Source organism: Spermophilus citellus (genome assembly GCF_964194105.1).
Source record: "Spermophilus citellus genome assembly, chromosome: 10".
In the NCBI taxonomy this organism is placed as follows: domain Eukaryota; kingdom Metazoa; phylum Chordata; class Mammalia; order Rodentia; family Sciuridae; genus Spermophilus; species Spermophilus citellus.
This window is the reverse complement of record NC_138197.1, coordinates 92,804,468-92,828,063: the sequence shown is the minus strand read 5'-3', so window position 1 is coordinate 92,828,063 and position 23,596 is coordinate 92,804,468. Positions and strand designations below refer to the sequence as shown.

The window sequence follows — 23,596 nt, the reverse complement described above, 5'->3', positions numbered from 1 at the left end:
TGGAGGGCAATTAGAGCCATATATTGACATTTAAAATGTATTTACTTGAGAGTCCCAGAAACCTTATTCTTTGAATTTATCATAAAGTAATACATGGCTGTACTTGGTAAATGTGTGTGCAACATTTTAAAAATATTAATGTATTAAAAAAACTGAAATCTTATATAATATAATGCTGAAGCTTCCAAAATTTGCCATTACTTCACAATAATTAAAAACTGTATTATCATAAAAAGGGTTGATATTCAAAATATTAAGCAATTATTGAGTTAAATAATTCAGGAGTAAAAAAAATCTGATTAAGAATTGGGCTTAGGATCTAAATAATCATTTCTCAAAAGAAGGCATACAAATGACCAACAAGAGGGTACATAAAGCAGTACACAAATTTACTAATCATTAGGGAAATCAAATTCAAAACTATGAGAAGATATCACCTGACACCTGTTAAAGTATCTACTATAAAAAAAGCAAAAATGATAATTGGCATGGATATGAAGAAAAGGAAATATTTATACATTGTTTTGTGAATATAAATTGATACAAATATACTGGAAGACAATATGGAGATTCCTCAAAAAAGTAAAACTTATACTACCATATCATTCAGAATTCCACTACTGGTTATAATTTCAATGGAAATGAAATACATATCTTGAAGAGAGATTTATATCCCCCATGTTATTACAGCGTATTCACAATGGTCGAGAGGTGGATTACAACCCAAGTATCCATGAATGGATAAATAAGTAAAGAAAATGTATGTGTGTGGGTCTGTGGGTGTGAATACTATACACACACACACACACACACACACACACACACGATATTGTTCAACTTAAAAAAAGAAGAAATACCTAGTTCTTTCATTTGAAATAACATAGAGGAACTTGGGGGTACATTATGTTGAAACAATAAGAGAAATATAGAAAGTCTAATATTTCATGGTTTCACTTGTGTGTAGAATCTAAAAAAGCTGAGTTCATAGTAGAATGGTCATTACTGGGTTTGGGAGGAGGTGGGAAAAATAGTAACAAGTTTAGTTATAAAATGATAAAGTTTTGAAAACCAAATGTACAACATGATAACTCCAGTATTATTACACCAAAAATAAAAAAAAAACCCTCTATGTGAAGTGATGGATATGTTAATTAGCTTGACAGTGATCATCATGCTTCACAATACATGCAATATATGAAAATATCATGTTGCACATCTTAAATACACACAATTTTGTCAACTATACTACAATAAAATGGGAAAAAAATATTAGTGATATATATATGGTTAGTGGTATATATCTGTATATCATATATATATATATATATATATTATATATATATGGAAACACATATTTTCTTATATGTAAGTAAAATAATAGTTATACACTAATTATATGGTATCATATATATTAAATATATATATGGAAATACATATTTTCTTAATATGTAAGTAATATAATACTTATACACTAATCATATGGTATCATATACTTTGTTAACTATCTTTTATTGAATATGTTTTAAATGCATCCAGCACCCAGAAAATTTTCTGAAAGAACACAAATCAAATACTCACTAATGAGGACCTCCCATTTGATAACTGCTTTACACAGTGTTTTCCAGAGACACAAAACTGGGAATCGGCTTACACGATTATGAAGGCCAAGAAATCCTTCACCATCTTTTGTCTGCAAGCTTAGAATGAGAAAAGCTAGTGGTGTAATTCTGTCTGATTCCAAAAGTCCAAGAACCAGGAACTCCTATGTCCAAGGGCAGTAGAGGACAAATGTCCCAGTTCAAGGAGAAACAGACCATGGACCCTTCCTCCATCTTTTTGCTTTATCTTGGCCCTCAATGGACTAGAAGTGAGGTCTGTTCACATTGGTGAGTGTTAATCTTCCCTACTCAGCCTACTGATTCAAATGTTGATCTCTTCCAGAAGCGTCCTTAGGGACACACTCAGAAATAATGTTTTACCAGCTATCTGGTATCCTTCACAAAAGTCAAGTTGATCCAATATGACCGAGATGAGCGAGGAAGTAGTGGTGCTGGTGTAGTGGATAGTGAAGGACATCATCAACACCTTCAGGAGGAACCCACATGTAGATAAAATTGGCCTGATCCCATGCCCTGAAGCAACATATAACTGAAGTCCCATAGTCCTGGTTGAAAACAAACTTAGGGTGTAGAGGTGGTATGTGAAGTTCCTTTTGCCATATATCCACAATAAGCTCCTTTTTTACAGAATGAACAAGCAATAGCTGAACACAGATGAATTGATACATTTCACATGTACCCTGCTGCTTTAAACCCAGACATTACTACAGCATGGATGTGAAAAAGAACTGATCCTCTCTGGCACTTTAAATCCAATTAAGGACTTACAGCTAGGAAAACTGGTCTTAACTGAGTTTCCAGAGTCCAGAAACATGGATTCATAGGCGATAGGTGCTACAGCAGCTAATTCAGAAAACTTTCTTGCCTTCCTTTATAACCAAAAGAAACTTGGGAACAATTCCTGCAGAGAGGACACAGCTACTAATACAAAAAGAGATGAAAGTCTATAGTGAAGCAGCAGTGGTCAAGCTAGATGTCGATATTCTTCTTGATGAACTATCTTCTACAAACCATTGGGCATCCACGAATGTTTCAGACCACAGTGGATTTCACTACCACCAGTTTTTGTTAAAATCATTGATTAGTCAAACTGTGATATACAGTTCTGTAATGGAGAAAAGCACTTTGAGAAATGAACCAGCTCTAGTTCTTCCAAAAGATGAAGAAGCAACTGCTTCAACAGAAGAGCCAAGGATAAATCTTCCCCATCTCCTAGAAGAGAAAGTGGAATTCAGCGCAGATCTTATTGATTGCTACCCAGGATATGAAACCCTTTGGTGTCATAGGCTGCATGTTTTCTACCTTCAACATCACTTACACAGTAGGTCTCCCCACAGCATGATTCAGCTGTCACCTGCAGACAGCCCTGGTGAGACTTTGAATGACTTGTACTCATCCCAGCAGATCCTAGGCTGTTTGAGAAAATGAAGTAGAAGGAGTAGCCTCAGGCAAGTAAGGCTAAAACCAAACGCCTGAAGTGAACCCCAGCTCCAGATTCCTTGGACCTAGAAATGAAGCACAAGTTTATTGATCTAGTATTGTCCACTTGCTGGAACATTAGAGCAAGCCAGGTACACTAACACATAAGGAAATGGCTGGTCATTTTGAGTCAATGAAAGTGGATTAATCCGATAAGTTTCCCCTTTTAGTGTAATACTGGTTTCCCTTTTTATTGACATAGTTGCATGAACTGTTTGCTATTACTGAATAACTATGTGTTCCTCATCTTTAGGTTAAAAATCTATAGGAAACCTTTCATTTTGTTTATTTTATTAAGAATTGCCATTCCTTTGGGGATACAAGAATTGTATAGCTTCTTCCTACTAAAAACTGAGTCTTAATTTTTTTATTTTTAATTCCTCATCCTTTATATTTGTATACCTGGGGTTTCTCATCTCACTTTGATTGTTATATAAGCAAACTTTTCAAATTAAAAATTTATATCATAGTTCAGCTTAGAAACATTAATACAGATGCAGAAGAACTTAATTGATTTTCAGAATCAAATTGCTAGATAGATGTTTGGATATGTAAAAATATAAATCAGTTCTCTTTTTCTAGCATATTCTATTCAAGTTATAGATTGATATAACCAAAGTCAGAAGTATTGAAATTTATATGAAAAAAAAAGGTTTCCAATGTAGTCCATTTTGAAATGGTTATTTAAAAACGAAATGTAATTTAAGAGTTTATATAAGGGTAGTACTAGAAAATTATTTTTATACTGGTTTGATTATATTTTACCTCATATTTGTCATATGCCAGACAGTCATATCAACCCTGATAAAATATTTTTAAAAAATCAGGAAAAAAAATATAAAGTTGACACTTAAAATAAACCATCCAGCAGCGAAACCCAAAAGGCATTTCCAAGTTCATAATATGTACTTAAAACTATTTAGTACTGAATCAATCAATAAATCAATGCAATAAATAAAAATAATAGTCAAAAAAAACGTGTAATGTTAAACACTTTTCCTTGATGTTCTTGCATATAAGCAAAATTAGGGGGAAAAGAAAAAAAAATAGAAAGGAGAAACAGAAGCCTGTAATTATTTACAAGTGATAATATTTTGTATAGAGAAAACATAAGAACAATTAACCAAAATCTTAAAATCATTTAAATTTTAAATAGTGTGGGAGGATTAAGTTTATGGCAATGTGTAGCTTGTATATAATAAAAATTATATATAAATGTTTTATACAACAATAAAATAAGGGAATAGAAGAAATTGAAATGGCCACAAAATAAAGGACAGAATGCCTGAAAGTCTATCTCTCTATTTGTATCTAAGGCATAATAATTTTTATAAGATTCATAAAATCAAATCAACAAATTAAGCAAACCATAATGACTGATGGAAATATAATTGATATAGATAGATACATAGATATGTACATATGTATAATTGATATATATGTATAAATTCTCCTCAAATCAATTGTAATTTTGAACAATTCTATTTTTTTTTCAATTTGTGAAAGATAACATTGTTGCAAAGGAATCTAGACAGAATAGAAAGACAACTCAGAAAGAAAGAAATATCTTAAAAAACTAGAGAGTAAATTTTATTATAAACCTAAATTCTTTACAATATTACAATGTTAATGCAAAGGCAGACCATTAGATAAAGAGAATATAAAGAGTACAATTAATATAAAAGCTAGTTTATAGTAAAATTAGAGGTTTAAATTATTAGAAAGATGATGAATCATTTAGTCATCAACGGGCTGGGAATGTAAGTCTATCTGTAGTGTTCTTCCAAAACTGTTGTCCCATCAAACACAGTTTGAAACTGTTGTCCCATCAACAGTTTTTGAAGTATATCATGATATATATGTAATGAGTTCACGATAGTATTTAAAAATGTAACTAAAGCAGTACTGGAAGAAACTAAGAATGAATAATATATGTTTTAGTCAGATTTTTGCTGCTGTGACTTGACAAGAACAATCAGAGGAGAAAAAGATTGTTTTAGAACTCATGGTTTCAGAGGTCTCAATCCATAGATGACCAGTCCTGGGTTTAAGATGAGGCATAACATCAGGGCAGAAGAGTGTGGCAGAAGAATATGGCTCAGGATGTGACACCAAGAAGCAGAGAGTGAGAGTTAAAGAAAGAGCTCTGCTCAACAAGGACAAAATATACACCACTCAAAAGCATACACCCAAGGACACACCTTGTATAATCACATTTTACCTGATGACTTACCATCCAATTAATATCAGGGGATTAATCTGCTGATTAGGTTAAGACTCTCATAACCCAATCATTTCACCTTTAAACTTTATTGCATCGTCTCACACATGAGGTTTTGGAGGACACCTTATATCTAAACCACAATAATATACATCCTATTGGAGCCAATATAGGATAAACTTATATACTAAGTAGATAATTTAAAAATTATGAAAACTATCATTTCTTTACATACCAAAACAAATTAATTGTTAAATGATAGTAGAAGCTTCAAAAGATAAAATATAAATGACAAGCCAGAAAATATTTAAAAGACATATGGTATGGTAACAATATGCTAGATCAGTATTCCATTTACTCAGAAGTGTCAATTTTGTTCACCCCTTCTCAATTCTACTTTCCAAAGTGATATGGGGTTCATAGTTTAAAACTGATAACAATGGTATTGATTATACTTCAGAAATTTGTGAACACTACAGGTAGACTTAACATTCCCAGCCTGTCGATGACATTTGCTAGCATTTTTGTGAATATGTAGTTGTGAATATAAGCATGCATAGCATATGATAGAGATAGTAGTGGTGGGCAGAGAAAAAAGAGATTTTAAAAAGCCATTACCATTTTAAAGTACTTAATAGTAACAATATTGCACAATAGAATTTATTTTTTAATTAAAAAAGAAATATTATCTTTCTAAATTTATGTATTTGATTTTTGTCATGAAAGTAAGAAATAACTATTATCAATTTTTAAAAGGGTGTATATTTTATTATCTCTATTTTAAGCCAAATCTATTCTACAGATATTGCTTAAGACTTGTACCTGGATGTATAACATGTTTTTTCAGGAAGTTTACTCTTGCACTGTTTATAACAGTAAACTGTTAAATGCCATCCAAATGCACATAATAGAGCAAACATTTATTGATAAAAAAATATTCATGTGAGTAAATGAAAGTATGGTGAGTTAAGTATATTTGACTGATTATCTGCCCCCTCTGTACTCCTTTCCCAGACTTCACTAATAAAAATGGAGATATTTTTAGAAAAATAATTAAAAATGATCACAGAACATCCTAGAGATCAGTAACTGGCACACAAACCAAGTAGTTACTAAAAGAGCAGACAGTAAAATGCAGAAAAACAAGCTTTAAATATCTTTATATATTTATTTTTATATTAAGCCCAGAAAGATTCAGAATTAGAGGAATGATATAATAACCCAAGATACAAGTAAGTTAAAGTTTTACACTTTAAAAAGATTCAGAGAATAATGATTGACAAATCCATAAAAACATCTGCATAGAAGTATATAATTATTAATTTTGGAAAGACAAAAACAGGGTATAAGAAATTGAATGAAGTCAAATCCTGGTGAATTACATGGCTGAGCAGAAAATAATTATTATCAAATCACACTAATGTAAATGAAGATTATTGGTGTACCCAAATCTGACTACATTGATAGAAAAGGCTCATGGGAAGTATGTTCATAAGCATATGAAGTATGTTCATAAACATACTAAGTATGCTCATAAGTAGTATGTGTGTGTCTGTAAGGAGGGAAAGATGGCTAAAATTTCATTTTCCATGGTGGAATGCCCAAAGAGCATACAAAACCAAACAACAACAACAAAAAAACCCCAAAAGCTATTTGCACTTAACATGTTATTTAGAATTTTAAAACAAAATATAGTAGAAATGGGGTTAACTTGAAGACTTGAGAGTGGTTGCCTATATGAAATGAGCTCAAGAGGAAAGTAAGGAAGCTGCATATTAATTCTAAGACTTGAAAATCCAGCCAGTATTTATAAGCAACAATTTTTACTTTGATAAAAATATTGAAAACTAAAGTGCTTAATATATAAATATTTAATAAACTTTGCCACCACTTTTGTGTTTAGTTAATTGCAAAACCTCTTAAATGTTGACCTGCTTTTCTTCTTGTTCTCTTTGAGTTTATTTTCAACAAGAAATCAGAGTGATTTTATACACATGTGTTGGATCATAACTTTCTACAGACTTCCAAGATAGTCTCAGTCAGAGTCAAGAAGTGTAAAATGGCTTATAGGAATTCAACCACCTGTTATATCTACACTCTCATCCCCATCATTTTCTCTCTGGCTTGATCAGCTTCAGTTACTTTGACCACCATAGTAAGTATGTAATGGACTTATCACTTGATGCTGTTCTCCCTGGAGAGCCACAGTCCTTCTCTTTGTTTCGTCCTTTCTCAATGAGAACTCTGTCCCTTTGCGATTCCAGCCCTCCCACCTCTACATCACTCTTGATTTTCCCTCCTTGCTTTATTTTCTTTATTATCAACTTGTGACAACTTGTGACAAACAATACATTTCATCTATTCATTTATTTTTAGCCTGCCCCCTCCCTTAAATAAAATGCAGCTCTGCAAGAGCAGGAAATTTTCACAGCTTATCCTCGGTAGCCTGAAACATCCAGTTTGATAAATATTTATTTAAAGAATAAGTAGATGATGCTGTAAGGATAGCTGTAGATGTAAGAATAATTACACAATGTATAAGGAGTAGTCACTTCTGCTAACTTCTCTGTTATAAAATTTTTCTTATTTTCTAATTTACTTACAAAATAATATATGTACATTGTTATTAAAGCTATCTCCAAAGACTTGCCAGAATTAGCATTAAGCATTATTTTACATCATCAAATTCAAATATACTCAAAGGAAGCATACTGATTTGTGTCTGAAGTAGTATGTGAAGAACAAATTCAACACCAAGGAAAAGAGATTGTTTTTCCTGGAATGCACATCAAGGCATTGTGCATGGGGAGTAATGTCCATGGATTAAAACACACCAGTTTCCGGATTAAAAATGATCAAACCTCTTTGCATAGTGGAAAATGAACCTGGGGTAACTTATTTGTAATTCAAAGAAACTTTTCTTTGAATCTTTTATGAAATAGATATTTTGGATGTTGTTTAATTCATAAAGGAAAAAAGATAGGTTTTGAACATAGCATGGGGTATTTTGTTCATTTTAAACTTATTTTTATTTTTGTATGCAGAAACAACACCACACTATAGTGGTAAAGGTTTTCTTACATAAACTTTTCATTTGTTTTTTTCCTATATTTGCAAGGCAGTTTAGTGTTAGACAGTGGTCCTTTCTATAGCATTAAAGCAGCTTTATTCTACCATATATAATTTCTGATACAAAACTTTTTTCCTAAAATATTATTTTATAGATAACATTTACTCCATAGATTGGTTGTTAGGTTAAGAATCAATAAAATTTGCATCCCTCCTGGTTTCCATTCTTTTATAACAAACAGACTGAGTAAATCTGCCAGAGTTGTTATTCTCACAGCATTCCATAAGAATTTTGCAAGACGTTGAAAACCCACAGACACTAATACACCAAATCATTTATTGAATTTATTTCTATACAAGGCTTTTGAAGCCTGAATACTAGCTGGCTAAAAACATTCCTTTGGGTCCAGTGTCACATAAATTATTTTCAATGCCTGTTATTTCACAGTTGATTTTGCACGAGGTGACAAGTCTCTTGGAGATACCCACTTGTACCTACTTTTCATGTCATTGCAACAGCTTCCCTGATACTTTATTTTTTCATGATACACTGAAATTCTATCTCTGTGTGTTAGAAACTAAGTTTCTCAAAACATTGATTAAGAATGTCTTACATGTGCATTCTATCATTTACTTCTCATAACACAAGATAGACTCTATGAATCTGAACATTTTATAGATAGAAATTTGTTTTTAAAATGCTGACTTTGCTTCCAAAAAAAACCTAAAATTCTATTACTTCTGACTACTATATTATAATTTCTCATTCTTGATTCTACTTAACTATTTGATAATGTGTTTCACACATAACATATCTAGATCCAGAGTTCTTTACTTTTTTCCTAAATGTGCTGCAGCCAGAGTCCCTGTTCTTTGTCTTGTAAATGTTAATATATAGTTTCTCACACAACAATCTTTCAAGAATTCTCGATTCCTGTATATTTTTCACTATCACATCTATCCTTTTGCCCCTACCATCAAATAGGTTTGCAATCTAACCATATCCAAACACTGTACTAAGTCAGTTGGGTCCACTCCATCTCTTATCTAAACTTGTTTCCCTTTCCTTTCTAAAGTATTCAGTGTAAAAATAAATATCAAAATCTGATCTACCCCTGCTCCATGTTACATTCTAAACTTGTGTTCTACTATTTTTCCACTTGCTCATTCCACAAAAATTGTCTTAAGAAATAAATTAACTTTTGAGATTATTTAAGTTTAATTTTTGCTAATTTCCTAATTATTAAAAATATTTAGTTTTATTTCTCTGGTTACTTATGAAGATCATCATTTTTAATGAATTACATTCCTCAGTATTTTATGCTAAAATCGCATCAAAGTTTTGACCTTTTCATTTGTTAGACGTATATTTTTTTTTTTGCTATTGTGTGACTTTTGTGTAATAGTAAACTTTTGCCCGGTTTTAAATCTGGTTTTAGTTCACTTTAAATAGTGAAGACTGTTACTTCTAGTAATTTTATCCCTTATGTAAACTTCAGTGCTGAAAACACAACAATTCCTTCTCCAGATAGATGGAGAAGAGAACCCATTTCTGCAGCCCATTGCTGTTAGGGTCTGTAAACAAGTCAAGATGGCGCCTGGCATTTTGCCAGAGAGAGTGGTTTGTGAGGTGGCACCAGCGAGCCATTAAGTGTGAAGATTCCTTATTGGTTGACTGCTGTATCTAGTTTATGTTAATTAAGATAAGCTGTGTGTAATGTATATATACCCCTCCTGTCCTACAATAAACAGCTCCCACTCCTGCTGTATCAATGTACACAAGTTGCTTGTCACCCCCCGGTTATTTTGCTGCAGCCGGACTGCGGCACATTGCAATTTATATTTATTTTTAGAATGGATTTATCCTTTGTGAAATTTGCTGTATATGTTTTAAAAGGTATAAATCTAATGTGTTTTCCAGCTTATAATTAGTTTTGCAACCAACCTTTGTTAAATTTCACTTCTATTGTTATAATTAGGTGTTATATGTGGGAGAATATATGTAAAGTTACTTGTATTTTGTATGAGTGTTTTCCTTTAATTATTAATTTACATAGCAGGTATTTTTATTTTCTTAAGTACCTTCCTTTATATCAAATAAATATAATTATTTTGTTAAATAAATATTTAATAATTTATAAAAGACTCATTGTGTGTTAGTTGAAAATATAATTTTAGAAGTTTGGTTTCTATTTTCCAGTTAAAGATATGATTTTTTGCTGAAATTCTGATTGAGATTGCTAAAAGTTTAAAATTAATCTAGAAAAAAATTTCAAATATCTGCTATTTTTTTAAAAAATATAATCACTAATGGTGCACATATAATTCAAGTCACTTATATTTTAAAATTTAGTTATTCTGATTACTAATTTTATTTTGTTTTAATGTGATCTTGTTATTGTCATGTTTTGTTTTATCTTCAATTATATTTAATGGCACACTGATATTATCATGATTCATGAATGTGTACCTATTTATCTAGGCAATATTTAGTTTATAGGCATTAAGAATCAGACGCTGTTCCAAATGATGTGGATGTGGAGGCCAATATAGCATGGCCAACATGCCTGCCTTCCTGAAGCCTTCATTCATTTGAGGGGAGAGAAAAGAAAGAAACAATGAATAAGCATCATACTATTAGAGAATCACAATGGAAAGAAGGAAGGAAGGAAGGAAGGAAGGAAGGAAGGAAGGAAGGAAGGAAGGAAGGAAGGAAGGAAGGAAAGAAGGAAGGAAGAAGAGAGGGAGGGAAGGAGGAAAGGAAGGAAGGACTGAATCATTTCACCTGGTTCACCTGGTCATATTTTGTGAAAAATGATAAAGGGAAGACTTTCAGGATTTTACAGTTAATTTGCTTCTATCCCCCCACTTCCTCCCTTCCTTCCTTTCTTTCACAGTGCTGGGAAAGGATTTCAAGGAATGTCAAGCAAGAGCTCTACCACTGAGCAATATCTCCAGTCCTAACATTCCATTTTTGCACAGGAATATTTGCCTTCTTCTTGTGAACCATAGCTCTTTTATATGACCCAGATAATTTTGGATTAATTGGTGTGATATATTTTTTATTTGCCCTCTATTTCTTTGAGACAAAATGCTTCAATTATTGTTCTTTGTGTTTTTCTGAACTTCAATTTTGAAAAATATTTTTCTTAAAATGTATATTATTTTGTTGCACTTAAGTATGTATACTAAAATGGAACAATAATAATAATCTAATAATAATAATGTAGGTATTTTTCTTGACACTGTTTTCAGTGTTCCACTGTTATTCTATTACATGGTTTATGAAGTGGATTTATGAGTGGTATCATTACCCAGTTTTACAGAGGAAGAGGAAGAACCCATGTCACAGAAAGGTAAAGCAATTTAAGAAAGCATCACAACTTCTATACTACAATGAACATCCATGAGAACTGAAGCATTGACACCTGAAAACACACTTTTAAATTCAGTTTAGTACTGTTTTTAAAATGTAGACTGTTATGGTTTAGATATGAGATGTGGTGAAACAACTTATGTAAATACTAGAATGCTCAGAGGTAAAATGATTATGAGAGCTGAAATTTCATCAGTGGATTAATTCAGTTGATGAATTTAAAATTTGGGTGGATGGTTGAGTAGTAACTATAGGCAGGTGTGGTGTAGCTGGAGGAAGTAGGTCACTGGGGGCATGCCCTCTGGGGATTATATTTTATTGTTGGCTCCTCCTGCCCTTTCTCTTTCTCCTCTAATGGCTGACAGGATTTAAGTAGCTTTCCTCTGCCATGCCTTTCCACCATGATGTTCTACCTCACCTTCAGCCCAGATTGATGGAGTTGGACGATCACAGTTGAACCTCTCTGAAACTGTAAGACCAAAGTAAACTTATTTTCATCTAAATTGTTCTTGTCAGGCATTTTAGTCCCAGCCACAAATAAGAAACTAACCAATAGGCTATTTGAAAATAGAAGAGCTTTAGGACTTTGATTTAAATTTGAGTCTAGCAAAAAGACTCATGCAACCTATATTAACTTTTACTTAAATAATTATTTATATAGAATGAAGAGAGAAAAAAGGGGGAAAATGAAAGAAAAGAGATAAAAATAATAATAAAAGTGATAAAAAAAAGAGCCTGGGGGGCCTGGGGTTGAAGCTCAGTGGTAGAGTGGTCACCTAGTATGCATGTGGAACTGGTTTCGATAAATAATAAAATGCAGGTATTGTGTCTACCTACCACTAAAAATAAATATAAAAAAATAATTAAAGAAAGCCTTGGAAAACACTGGGTATCTATAAAACAAACTGAACTCTTTTTAATACCAACATATTCTCCATATATTGCTATTTGATGTGAATATCCTTCAAAATCTAAAAATAATTAAGGAGAGAAATAAAGCACTCCACATATTTCTAATTTAAAAACTAGTGGTTTTAAACAACTGGAAAATTAGATACCTGTTCCCTACCATGTGGCTGCAATGTTTTGATCCATATAAAGTCTCTCCTCCTTCATATATCTCTCCATTTCCATTTAAGTTTATAATACTCAGAGGACACAGATAAGAAATGGAATAGACAGAGTGACTGTCGTTTATATATACCATCCTGGGATGTCTTCCATTTAGATTGTAGGTTCCAGGGCAGCAGAAGTTTTATACACTTTATATATTGATAAATCCCTATTAACCAGCATATTAATAGCACCCACTAAAATTTTAAAGGAAAAGTGTAGAGCATTCTAGGCAGCATTGGAAATGGGAACTTCCCTGTTTACTACAGACACTAGAGATTTTAGTATTTATATATACTATATTGGAATAAAAACATTGGAAGACCACAGTCTCTTAGATCCAAAGAGGAAAATAATACAGAAATTCTACATTCGATACCCTCTACATTTAGATTTGAAAAACAATGTTATCCTTAACTCACTTGAACCAATTCTCACGCCCATTTGCATAGACCAATAATGCTCTGGTTATTTTATTAATCAAGGACAAATAAAGAATAAAAGAGCAGTTAAATGTATTACTAAAGATTCAGAAAATAATGTATGCCTTGATCCCTATGAATTAACAGAAAATTCTTCATATTTTCAAAATAAAAATATTTGTCCCCTGTAAAATACAAGCAGAAAATAATAAGAGAATTATGGTGAAAATTAGAAGGAGAAATTAAAAATGCAATTACAGAATTACCACCTCTTTGAAAATAGTAAAACATAAAACTGTCAGGTTGACAACTTGAATTCACGATAAAGAGAACGTTTTTAAGAACATATAAGGACCCCCCCAAAAATAGATCTGGAGAGGATGACTGAAATTAGGGGTACTCGTTGGAGTTATATATAAAGTGCTTTAAAATTTAAGGAGCTAGTTTTCCTACATAGTGAATTTGCTAACTGTCACATTAGTTCATTTTCTTTCTCAGTTCACAGATTTTGATTATGATCCTACCTTTAGCATGGTTGATTGCATGCTCATGCATGTGGTATGTATTTCCTGTGTGAGTTTCCCCTGAAAATAGAAGTTTAAATATACTTGCTGTAAAGGCCTACAGGCTTTGTATTTATTTTGGTCTATCTTTAAATTTAATTTCTTGGCTTGATGAGAACAGCCCATGGAGAAAGATAGTGTAAATTCTGCCCTTATCTCTCACCTTTCCATAGCACAGACCACCATTAGTGGATGGCAGTAATTGGATTCTAATTTCACAGATTGACCTCTTGATTTTCTATATCAATATATATCTTATTTATACAGAATGTAATAAGAAGAAATGCCATTTTAAAATAGATTAAGACCCTGATTTGATGAATATTTTAGAAAATATGTAATCAAAGAGTAGTAATTTCTTGTGGTCTGATTATGAATGTCTAGTGATTTATTTATAACTTTCTTCATTCTTAATAATTCCAACAAAGCACACAGTAAATAAGAAATAAATATTTTAAATATATATTGTATGGTCAGAGTTCTCCAGAGAAACAAAAACAATATGGTGTGTGTGTGTGTGTGTGTGTGTATACACAATCAAATGCATTGCAGTGGTGGTGGTCACATAAAACATAGGCATAGAGTAGGCTATCCTCTGTAGGTTTGTATTAGTGTGTTCTATGATGTTTGCATAATGAAAACATGTCTCAGAATACATTTCTGAAAATGTATCCCAATGTTAAGTGACATGCTTGCAGACAGTCACTGATTTAGTCAGATTTTCTGTTGTTGTGACCAGAACACCCACCACGAATAATTTCGAGAATGAAAAGTTCATTGGGGGTTCACATTTTCAGAGGTCAGTGTCAATAGATAGCTAACTCCATTACTTTGGGCCCAAGATGAGGCAGTATATCAGCAGAAAGCCTAGTGAAGGAAGGCTTCTAGGCTCATGGCAAGTTTAAGAAGCAGAAAAAGTGAGGAGAAGGGGCCACAGGGAAAACACAGGGTACAGGACCAGTATCCTACTTCCTCCAGGGGTACCTTAGATTAGGTAGAGGGAAGTGAAAGGAGGGGAAGGTAGGGACTGTGGAGATAAGAAAGATAGTGGAATGAAACAGACATTATTGCTTTATGTATGTATGTGACTGTATGACCAATGTGATGCTATAATATGTATACACAGAAAAATGAGAAATTATATCCCATCTATGTATGATATATCAAAGTATATATGTGCATTCTAGTGACATGTATAACTAATTTAAACAAATAAAAATTTAAAAAGAAATCTCCTCCACTAAATATTTCATTGCTCTTAAGTTCACCTTCCGTAAAACATTAAAACCTAAGTTTACTACATTAATGCTAAAGGTAGTTCTCCATAGCCTTTTTCTTGTATCTGGGAGCTCATCAGAATTTCTTATAACATCCATATTTCTACCATTTGCCTCAAAACTCTTCTAGTCTCTGCCTATTACCCAGTACCAAAGCTGCTGCTACATTTTTATGTATTTCTTAGACAATAATTTCACTTCTCTGTACCCAAATCTTGATCTTCTTGGACTCTAATAACAAAATACTGGAGACTGCATGGTTAAAGAATGGAAATTTATTTTTTTTATGACTTTGGAGGTTGGGAAGTCTGAGACCAAGGTTCTGGGAGGGTTTTATTTCTGGTAACGGCTATATTCCTATCTCGCAGACAATTACCTTCTTGCTTTGTACTTTGCTAACTATGATCAAGTGTTAGTATCTTTCTTCTTCTTACAAAGACACATACCCTATCAGATTAAAGCTCCACCTTGATGGCTTCATAGAACCTTAATCACATCCTTAAAGGGTTGATCTCTAATACAGATTCATGGAATTTTATGGCTTTTACATGTGAATTTGAGGGTGACACAACTTAATTTATAGCGTTGGATATTTTAAACCTTTTTCACAATACTTTTGAAAGTATTAGCTGTTATTCTAGCTGTTATGAGCTAATAACCTGTAGAGGATTATAGGAAGAGAATAATGAATGTGAAATCTATGGTGTGGGCGGGTGCTTGGCTAGTATAGGAGAAACATGGTAAAAATTGATGTTTGTTGTGAGGTTAGCAAAATGATCAGAAGTCAGTTCATGCAGTACATTGTAGGATCTGAAAGGGTCTTAAAAGTGTTTATATATATTTTTTAAAAAATTAGTACAAATTAGAAAAGTAATATCATCAAGAATGAATTTTAAAAAGCACTCAACTCTTGTTAGGGAGGGGAGAAAAATATTGATGCCAGGAGACTAGCTATGGAAAAGGAACGATGAGAATCTATATTACAAAGTTTTACTATACTGAAAAAGAAAAAATAATTTAAATTTCAAACATTGATAAATAGCTATATTAATCTTGCTATGTCACATTTTAATATATTTCATATAAAATAAATTTGCATGTGTGTCTGTATGTGTTCTGGGGTTTGAACTTAGGGGCTTGCATATGCTGGGCAAGTGCTCTACCATTGAGCTATATTCCCAACCCTTTTCATTTTATTTTTTATTTTTTACTTTTGAGATGAGATCTCCCAAAGTTGTCCCAGCTGACTACAAACTTGCAATTCTCTTGCTTCAGCTTCCCAAGTAGCAGGGATTACAGATATGGGCCACTATTGAGGGCTTTAAAACTAATTTTAATAAGCTTAAAAAATACTGAATATTCCAGGTGTGGTGGCGTATACCTGTAATCCCAGCAGCTCAGGAGGCTGAGGCAGAAGGATCATCAGTTCAAAAATCGGCATCAGCAACTTAGTGAACCCTAAGCAACTCAGTAAAACCCTGTCTCTAACTAAAATACAAAAAAGGACTGGAGATGTGGCTCAGTGGTTGAGTGCCCCAGTGATCAATCCCCGGTACCAGAAAAAAAAAAAAAAAAAGAGAGAGAGAGCAGGGCAATATTTAAAATAATATTTCTAATTAGGAAATTATATTTACATGAGTGATGTAGGTACATATATGTATGGATATTATAGACCAAAAAAGAATGAAATAAATACAAACATGAAATATTGCAAATTTGATATTAATTTTAAACATTAAAATAATATTTAAATATTAAGCATTGCTATTTCTGGAGAGACTAATTATTTTATTTTTTCAATTTCCTTTTCTTTCATTTCCAAATATTTTATAATGTGCAATTTGCTTACATTTCTAAGTTATGATGTTTTTGCATTATATTTCTGCATTAGCGTTCTCTAGAGGAACAGAATCAACAGGAAGTATAATTATAAAAAGGTTGACTTAGGTGACAAGCAGCTGGTAGTCCACAATGACCCTCTGCAAACTGGAGAGCTGGAAGTACCAGTAACTGTGTAGTTCAAAAGGCTGAAGCTTCAGAAGAGGGATCAATGGTGCTACCCTACTTTGAGATTAAAGGCTTCTGAAGAATGAAGGGAAGAATTTGTTTTGGAAAAGTGAAGAAGCAAGAGTCCAATATCCTCAGATGATCCCAGCAGCAATTAAGAACCTGTTCAAGAAGAATCAACCTTGCATCTGCAGCTGCTTCCTTGTTCTTCCAATTTTTTATTCCATCCAAGCCATCATCCTATTGGATGGTGCTGTCCCCACTTAGGGAGGGTCTCCATGTCAGTTGGCTATCCCACATGCCAATTATTCCTAGACACATTCTCATTGACATACCCTTAAGCCTCTTAAGCCTCACATCTCTTTATCCAATCAAGTTAATGATTCAAATTAACCATTACAATTTCCAAGGAGAAAGCTAACATTAATTTGGTACATAAAATTAGAAGCTGTAGATTGAAAGATGAAATACTTTATCCAGTATCTAAATAGAACTAATAATTTCTTGTTTTAGTGGGTATTATATTGTAGATGTTCTTAATTTTACTGTTTTGATATGTCTAATAAGTTGAGAAATAGAGCAATAACAATATTTTAGAGCATGAATTTCTAAAATTTTGACTTTTACCTTTTCTACTCAATTTTCACTAGTAAATTCTTCAAATTATAAATATTTCACTAAACTAAAAATCTATTTTCAACTTCTAAATATTGAACAGAAATTATATATAGAATACATAACAGAAATTATATATAGAATATGGTGAAAAACAAATTTCCAATGATTTTAAATCAAATGGCATGTGGTTGATTCTTAGAGTTCTACTATATAGCCACAGGAGTTTGACCAAATTGATTAAACCTCATTTTCATTATCAATACAGAAACTGGAAAATAAGTCCTACTCTACTTTCTGCATATTGATGTGAGAAAGAGGCAAAATACTGCTTGTTAGTTATTTGAAATTATGTGTTATGGAAACCTTTTGACAATAAAATTAATTATCACAGGGAAGCAAAGGAAATAATAAGTGGATTGTATTGAAAAGTTGAAACAAATAATTAAGTAGCATTTGAGGAAATCCAAATACTAAATAAACTAATTTTCTTTTCTTTGGACTTAATTAATATCTCATACTCATGTGCTCCTAATAATCACTAACAAATTAGTTAACCTCCTCCCTAATGGCTTGAAAAACATAGGCCATTTGATCAAAGACCTCATTAGTCAATTTTAAATTATTTTTATTGTATCACAGTATGTTATCAACTTAACATAAATAGCCCAGAAATAAACCAGACCAACTCAGTTTAGATATGATCTGAATCATTCATATTTATTCATAATTAATAGATTTCACTAAATTAATAACTTACTAAGTATATGCAAATATAATGTGCACACTTGGGATAATTATAATGAATATAACTAATGAAAGAAATGCTAAAATGAAAAGATTCATAGTAATTAAAGAGCAGTTAAGTAACATTTATCTCTGAGTCTCTTGGTAGTCAGAGAAAGATTGAAAAAGTTAGTACCATGCATTTTCTTTTGTCAATAAAAATCACATAAAAAATACAAAACATTTTAAATTGGTCTCTCCAGTCTCTCATAATCAGAGAATGTTCTGCTAGATGTTATAAAACGTGTGTAAATTATAGCTTTTCTCTTACTACTGAAGAACAATGGTCAAGAATGATGGACACTCTCTTTGAAAAAACACAGTGACTGATCAGAAGTATGGAGGAATGGGCCCTGATGCTTTTGGAATAGGAACTGCCTTCCTTTGCACTTGACCAAGTACTTGGTTAAACTTTCCAACTCCTTCTTCAGAAGCCCTGAAATGACTTTGGTAGGGGATCATTTATTTTCTGTATCCTATTTCAGACTTAATAGTCCTAATAATTTTGAGGGGCCTAACATAGTTTTGTTTTGTTTTGTTTTAATTTGTTCATGGTCAATCAGCCACAAATTTATACATGGCTCATTTTCTGCATAATGAACAGGGTCAGATTAAGCTATCTAGACACTCTAAGCATAAAAAATATAGATCCTTGTATAGTATTACATTACAAAGTAAACATTACAAAATAAACATCAGTCCCCATATTTGTTTTTGAGGAAGTACCATATAATTTTTTTTCTGTGTATTTTTTAATATATTTCAAAATAACAACTATAAAATTCTTTTCAATGATTTCTATTTTTATGTCAATTCTTAGCTACTAATCTAGTAAATATATTATATCTAAAGCTGAATGCAACGTGAACTATACTAGACTCCTGTTTGTATCTCTCTCAGTTCTAACATGTGTTTCTCATTCTATCAACATATGCATTTAGACAACTCATTCTTGTGCTGTGACAATCATTAAAAAAAAGTTTTGACTGAATCTACCTGAAGCAAATCAATATTTCTTCTATAAACAAATCATTTAAGACAGTACTTTGATTGACATGAAATGCCTTTATCAAAATATTTAAGATTTCTTTTTGTACAATACTAATTATACAATCAGTAATTTTAATGTGGATATCAAGATTTCTGAATTTGATTTACTGAGAATCTTCCCAACATTTGCATCCAAATTTATTTCTTTTCTCACAGTTTTCTTCTGGAAATACAAAAACACATATCCTCTAACCTTTATCTGTTTATTTTTAAGAAATATATCATGCTCCTGGGTTTTAAGAGCCATGTCATGACTAAAGACATAATAAGTTAAGAGTGACATTACTTTATTTTAGCCAAAAAGACCCCAAACAAATAATAATTAGGAAGAGTAAGATTTGCTGCTTTTCTAAAGTGTATGTCTGGTTGGAAAATACTTATTGGCTCTTTTTTGGTGTTGTCATTTGAATACCATAGTTATCACATCACTACTATATTGAGTTAATTAAATGAATAGTAAGAAATACATGCTTTCAGACAGTATACTTCTCAAAGAAAAATAGGAAGCAACTTCTGAAAAATACTTTCTGGACATCCTATGACTCATAAATTGAGAAAAAAAACCCCTCAGAATCAAAACTTATGTTTTCCCAAATTGTCTATTAGTCACTCAGCAAGATTTAAAATATTTAATGCAAACCACTTAAATTTAGCCACTGGGAGACATAGCAGTGTAATATTGATTATAAACATATAAAATTAACATTTGTTTTGGGATTCATAGGAAAAATTTCAGCCTACAATTTTTTATCTACTTTCAATAACTAATTTTACTGATTTATTTTTTACAGCTGATTTTTATTGATTTCCTATACACTGGTTACTATGTTTTGTGTTTTATAATTTGCTTTTTCATAATAATCTGATAATGTTTTTAGTAAGTTGGATCATTATCTCCATTTTACAGATGAAGTGACTGAGACCTGTAAGGATAAAATAAATTATTCAAGTTTACTCAGGTCATAAGTAACTTAGGTGACTGTTCTAGAAAACACTTTGTTAAATTCTCCTGAATATATCCGAGTCACTCTTAACACTTATGATTTCCTGAGAGTTGCTGAGAAAGGTATCAAATTGGCATATCATTACAAAAGTTGTGGTTCCCAGAAAGACTTACTGAGTTCTCCATTATGGTAGCTAGTAACCACATATATCTATTGAATATTTGAAATGTGGCTAGTGCAAATACAAAATGTGCTTTCAGTGTAAAATCACACTGTATTTCAAAGACTTTATATGTAAAAAATGTAAAATATATCAACAATATTTTTAAAATTTGATTATATCTTGAAGTCAAAATATCTTAGGTTTATTATATCAAATAAAATTCATTAGTAAAATTTATTTAGTATGCTATCCAAAATATTTTGGTGGCTATTTTTCATTACTAAGTTGGTTCATGACTGTATGTGCTGTGAGAAAACTTTTTTGTTAGGACTGGAGATTGAACCCAGGGACAATCAGTCACTAAGCCACATTCCCAGCCTTTTTTATTTTTTGAGACAGGGAAAGTAGCTTAGGGCCTCACTCAGTTGCTGAAGCTGGCTTTGAATTCACCATCCTTCTGCCTCAGCCTCCTGAGCTGCTGGGTTTACTGCTGTTTGACACCACAGGTGGCTGAGTAAATTTTATATTCTTGTGTATATGATGGTTAGTTTCAAAGACCTTAAATGCTGGAGAAATGGAGAATATGCCTTTTACTTGATGTTTAACCATTCATCTACTGACTTGAAATATTGAAGTGAGTCTGGTTCATGGCTCTTCATTAAACTGACTTATGGGTACCAGTTACTTCCCTTCTTCTTTGTTGGTTACGGAAATGGCATGCTAATATTTGGACAGCCTTACATTCTGAACAAACATATGCAATCAATCACACAAACCCACTTTCCTTAACAGTGATGCGTTTACAAATGGGCCAGTGTTGCAAAGTCACCCCCAATTTTTTTTTTAGAAAACACCTGCTGAGAGGATACTGGGAAATACATTTTGTGGCAAAAGGAGATTGTGAGGAATGGGGGAAGTTGAGGTTCCATCTTCACTGATTGGAATGCTTTGCTTGGATGTGAGGCCTGCAGCTGTGACAAACCCTGTTCTGCATCACAATAAGGATAGCCTAGCTGACACACTAGTATAGACTGAATCTAAGCTCCCGATGTCATCTGTTATTTAACAAATTTGGCAACTACTTTGCAGTAGGACTTATCATTACATGAGAAAATACATTTATTTATTTTTTTAAAAAAAGGCATGTGCTTTGTTTTTTAAAAAGGACATACATTTCAAAAAATGTTCCAAATGGCATAACTTTTCAAAAATGGAGTACTTATTACAATGGAATGCTACTGCATATCAATGTGGACATCACCACTATGTGCTCAGGATCATTCTTGATAAATAAAATGGAAGGATCTTTATTTGTTAATTAGTTAATTGATAAAGGTATCTACTTGTACAGAATGATATCTCATTTATCCAATGACCTGTCAGTGTCTTGAGCCCTGTTCACAAAGAAATAACAGATCTAGCATCGAAGGGGAGGGAGAAAGAGGAAGAAAGGGAGAAGAAAGTTAGGTGAGCGCTCTCATTTGATATACTTGTTATTTTATTTCCCATTTTCTTCCCAGTCAAGAGTTTTCTAGTAGTAATTTTCATAAATATATTAATAATGACAAATGACTGTTTTCTAGCAGCCCAAATCAAGTTAATAATCATATTAATTGCAATATAATAATTTATGTAATTTTCAGAACACAATTTTTGAAAAAGTCTGTTCTGAACATCTGTACTTGCTCCTTTGTGTGAATAATTATAGCATTCAGGTGTTTCATAATTTTCCTAATATATTAGGTGATTTTAATTCCTGACTGCACAATGAAATTAGAAAATTCACAAAGGAAAAATAGGCCCAGATTTTACTGTGACTAATTAAAAGTATTTTTAAAGAAAGGAATATTTTTTTTACTTACAAATCCATATATCATTATATAATTCCAAATGAAGATGATGACTGCACAGTATTATACAGCAATCTATATGACCCCAAAATGATAGTCTCTGGTTTTGGCGCACTTATTTTAAAACAACAATAAAACTTTTTTATTCGCAGATTTTCCTTAACCTTAATAATCAAATATTTCATTGTCTCATTCTAAACTCATTGCAAATTCTGATTTATTGTAAATTCCAATTGCATCTAAGATTACACTTTTATATATTTCATTGATTGGGTTTTTCTGGCAGTTATTTGCTTGCATTTTATTATATTTCCTTTTCATTTAGCCTTGAGTTTTTTTTTAACTTACTTTATATATGAGGACTTTATATATTCATGCTTTCAATCTATCAAAATATTTACATGAAAAAAGACATATCAAAAGGCTTCAAAATAAATGCTTTTCTAAATTACGATACAGAATTACATGATTCAAGGATTGAAAAGACTGTAGGTGATATTTACTCTTAATTTTTCATTTTATAATGAGGAAATCATCACAGAGAAGTTTGTAGAGCTGCCAGAAACAATATTAGAATAAGAAAACAAATCTTGTATGTCCAGCTTAGATATTTTCTTGTGAAATAATGATCTCAGTCTGGTTATTCTATTTTAGAACTATTATGAGTGCCAACACTATCCTCCAAATCTAAGGATTCTGTGGCTAAATGTGAATAAATTTGCCTCCAGTCTATCTAACAAAGCTTCTTTGAACGGAATTTCTGGTCCACACAAACCTCAGTCCATCTTCTTCACACTGATTAACTTCATATAAGTTCTCCTCTTGACATGAATTCTCCCCTCTTCCCACAAAGGTCTCCTGGTATGCTGAGTCTGGTTCCTTAATGTTTTACTCATCAGCATAATTCCTAATCCAGGTGCAGAAAATGGGAAAAATTTTATAACAAAAATGAGCAGAGATGTGCTAATAAGAATGGATACTGAATTGATATCTAATTATAATTAATAAATGATGAACTGAAATTACGTTAAATAACTTTAAT

The 23,596-nt window shown here is 32.0% G+C and overlaps 1 pseudogene across 1 annotated transcript; it reads left to right on the top strand.

The window, feature by feature from the left end:
• Positions 1-2,020: 2,020 nt before the first annotated feature.
• LOC308658737 (protein prenyltransferase alpha subunit repeat-containing protein 1-like) lies at positions 2,021-3,235 on the top strand (annotated as a pseudogene). Its single transcript has 3 exons — positions 2,021-2,104; positions 2,339-2,988; positions 3,062-3,235. The product of its transcript is annotated as a protein prenyltransferase alpha subunit repeat-containing protein 1-like (transcript).
• Positions 3,236-23,596: the final 20,361 nt, after the last annotated feature.